Source organism: Phragmites australis, chromosome 7, assembly GCF_958298935.1.
Source record: "Phragmites australis chromosome 7, lpPhrAust1.1, whole genome shotgun sequence".
Taxonomy (NCBI): Eukaryota; Viridiplantae; Streptophyta; class Magnoliopsida; order Poales; family Poaceae; genus Phragmites; species Phragmites australis.
Genome location: NC_084927.1, coordinates 1,740,142 through 1,744,125, shown reverse-complemented (window position 1 = coordinate 1,744,125; position 3,984 = coordinate 1,740,142). Strand labels below are relative to the sequence as shown.

Sequence of the window (3,984 nt, the reverse complement as noted above, 5' to 3'; positions counted from 1 at the left end):
TGTTTCATACAAGAAATTCTTTTGTTGCACTATGAGTTTTTAGATGTTGCAGAATCAACATTGTTTCAATTATGCTTTTGATATGTTGCACAATAATATTTTTTTGTTGCAACAAATATTTTCATTTGTTGCACTACCACAAGTTGATGAATTAGCTATGAGAACTCTGGTTTCTGAAGATATGAGACATTTTAGTTGTGCTTTGTTTATTGGGATGGCATGGGAATCAAGATTACCATTGGCCCCCTCAGCGAGTTCTTGGGCAGGTGCCTGCAGACTATGAACCAATCATGGGTGTTGTTGCAGGAAACAAGCGCCTTTTGTTGGGGTGGGATTTTTTAGCATTCGATCGAACCATGGTGTGGTTCTTAGGCTTCTCTAATTAGACAATGAAAGTTGTGTCCAACTCCAGTGCCCGGATCTAGCAGTGCGCATTAGTACCACATCGAGCAGCCAGGAGAACAGTATAAACAAGAAGTGGCACCTCATTGGAACTCATAACTTTCTTAGCCTTTTGGCTAAGATCAAGTGTAATATATGTTCTTAATAATTGAATATCTGATACGTTGACCATGTTACTATTTTGATATTAAAATTATTTTTTTCTAAGAGAATGCCCATCGTAGTGGCTTGCCACTGGATCCTCGTTTCTCACCTAGGTATTGCACTATGGCTTAGGCCTAAAAATGGGGTGGGGCCCACCCAGCCCAAATTTTCTGTGAAGTGGCCCTAATCCTAATCCAACCCATTACTCAATGGTTAGGCCCCATCCAGCCTGTTAGGAAATATGATTTACTTCCTTGTATAGCTGATTTGTTGTGATCCTTTCTGGATTCCTGTAATCACACCCAGGCCTTTCGGGCCTTGTAATCTCCTGGCCGATCCCAGCCTATATATACATGCATGCCCCTACCCTTTGGCTTGTGTGGCGTTTGCGTAACTATCTCGAGTCTATCTTCCAACATGGTATCAGATTAGGTTTTGATTCTTCGACCTCAAACTCTAGCCGCCGGTCTCCCCAGATTGGTCGTGCACCCTCTTCCGCTGGTCCTCTCTTCAGTTGTGCCATGGGTTCTACCTCTAGCCCTATCGACACCTCCCTTGGGGCTCACACTGCGGTGTCCACTGTCATCGCCTCCTCCAGCAACTCCATTAATGTCGTCTCCGCCAAAGCCCATGTGCTGGTCATCCTCGACTTCAAGGTGTCGAACTACCCCAAATGACGCCAGTTCTTCACCACCATGTGCAGCAAATTCAGCCTCATTCACCACATCGACAACTCTGCTGCAAACACCTCTCATCCATCCTGGTTCCATGCCGATTATTCGGTCCTCTCATGGGTATATGGCTCGGTCTCCGACGATGTCCTCGACATTACGATGGAGCCTAACCAACATGCACGTGATCTTTGGGTTGCCATGTATTGGAGCAAGAGTTCGTCTTGCCCCAGTAAGTACGATGAGAGTTTCTTCTAAGGAGAAGACTCAAGCTTGGAAACGAGATTTGAGAGGAAGGAACACCATAAATGTATTGATAGTACAAAAATGGATCGGTCTGGGGCTGTATCACAACGTGGTTTAACACTTGGGCACCTTTATGTACTGCGTGTTATCTTGAGCGTTCTCCTTATGACATCCCTTTCTAGATGACTATTACTCCCTAATTATAGGGTGGTACGTAGCTTAGTGTGTAAGTTATCACAATGTATAAATATATAGGACATGGCCTAATTATTGGGTCTTATCCCGGATAACTACTTTTTACCCTGCATAGAGGATAAATATCTACCATAGTAAATATTATGGTGCCTGCACCCTGAGGGGTGAGCCGGTCACTAATTGCAGCCTGGCGCCACACTGTCAGGGGTGTCAGGATAACCTCCATTGTACTGGGGTGTAGCCAGCATCGAAGTCAAACCGAAGACGTATTAGAAGAGGAGGCACGCTCCGGAGCCTATTGGAGTTTGTGTGAGCGGTATCGGGACCTGAGGCTGGAGGGGCATCCGTGCCAAGGCCGATTTAGATTCTTCAGACTTTTTTGGTGATGGGTCTTCTCGCCATTTGAGTTTGTCAGAGTGGGGGATTATGTGTGGGATCGGGGAATCCCCACGTTCGCCAGTTTGAGGACGGTAGGATGGCATGTGTCACTGGCGTGTTCTGACTGGATAATGCGTGGGTTCATTTAGGGTCTTGTGCCCACGCCCCTGGCATGCACCGAAAGAAGTCTAGGTCATTAACGTGATGGGACGTTCGTGCAAAAAGAAATGAGGCATTATTGTCGAATGTTGCCTTGTGTCGGCAGAATGACCGGGATATGGCCATGGGCCCCCATAGATTAATGAGGGATGCCATGGAGCGACACCACGTTGGTTCCGCTTCTCCTCCTAGGCATACATGGCTGCTTGGCCCGGATATAAAGCTGGGGTCATCTGGCTGGATTTACCACCGCCCCACGAGTAAGCACTCAACTTGACTTTGAGTATGGCATCGTCCTCCTCACCATCTTCTTCGAAAATGTCGATAATCTCGAGTGCTTCTACTGGGATCTCCTATGGAGGGAGAGTGACGAGGAGGAGCAGGTTTCGGTGTTGAGGGAGGGGGCCGAGAAGAAGCGGGAGGAGGCCCCAATGGTGGCTCCTTCGGTTTCTTCTTCATCTTCTGACAACTCGGGGATTGACTACTGCATCAGCTTCCATGGTGGCAGGCCGTGGATGAAGTGCGTACGCCGCTTCATGCGTGGCCCCTGCCGGGATCCGTAGGAGGCGAAGATGGCCTTCGGGGGTGCTTCATGGACATCTCTGTTCTTGCCGTTCGACTATGGCCTTGTCGCGGGCCATAATTGCCTTTTGCCACCTTGTATTCTTTCTCCCCCTGATTTGCTCTTTTGGGGTCTATCTCCTCCGTAGCGGCCTTTGTACTGTTTTCTTCTTTGTACGCGTCCTCCGGATGCACGATCTGTTTAATAATATAATTTGGGCCTTTGGGGCCGATTGTATCTCTTTTTGGGCCGAAGTGTGAGGGGATCCTTCGAGCAGGTGACTGCATGCTTATGTGCCTTTGTGCCTTCATGTCGCACTTCTTCGTCCCCTTCGTAGGCGATGGCTAGTTTTTTAGATGACCGAGGTACCAAGCCTTCGCATAGATCATAGCCGGCTTCGTTCCTTCCAGGGAAGAGGTGGCCTCGAGAATCTGGTAGTGGTAGACATGTAGGGTAAATAAGGGGGGCGGGCGAAGTAGTGGCGACCTCGTCGTTCCCGGTCATCGTGTACTCCTCGGGTTCGGCGTTGGTAGGGCCTCCTTCCAAATTTGTTCCAAATTTCCGATCCAACGAAGTCCATCTGGAACCCTTGGGGACAAGCTCTGGAGGTGGTCCACGACCCTTTGGGTTCTTAGCTAATGCCCAGCTTTGGAGGCAATCCGTCTAAAGCCTGGCAACAGCGTGTCAGAGGCAAATCCAAAGGCTAGATAGGAGAGGTGGTCCTCGACAACCTCGGCCCTTAGCCGCTGCCTGGCTCCGGAGTTAATCTGTCTGGAGCCTGGCGACAGCGTGTCGGAGGCAAAGACGAAGGCCAGATGGGAGAGGTGGTCCTCGACCCCCTTGGCCCTTAGCCGCTGTCCGGCACCGGAGGTAATTCATCCGGAGCCTGGCGACGACATGTCAGAGGCAAAGCCAAAGGCCGGATGGGAGAGATGGTCCTCGACCCCCTCGGCCCATAGCCACTGCCCGACTCTGGATGTAGTCCGCCTAGATCCTGGCGACGGCGTGTCGAAGGGGAAGCCAAAGGCCAGGTGGGACAGGTGGTCCTCGACCCCCTCAGCCCTTAGCTGCTGCCCGGTTCTGGAGGTAATCCGCCCGGAGCCTGGTGACAGCGTGTTGGAGGCGAGACTGAAGGCCAGATGAGAGAGGTAGTCCTTGACCCCCTCGGCCCTTAGCCGCTGCCTGGCTCTGGAGGTAATCCATCCGGAGCCTAGTGATGGCGTGTCG

At 50.6% G+C, this 3,984-nt stretch overlaps 1 non-coding gene across 1 annotated transcript; it reads left to right on the top strand.

The window, feature by feature from the left end:
• The first annotated feature begins 497 nt into the window (after positions 1-497).
• On the top strand, positions 498-693 carry LOC133925714 (U2 spliceosomal RNA). The gene has a single exon (XR_009910984.1). It is a non-coding gene; the product is annotated as a U2 spliceosomal RNA (small nuclear RNA).
• The last annotated feature ends 3,291 nt before the right edge of the window (positions 694-3,984 follow it).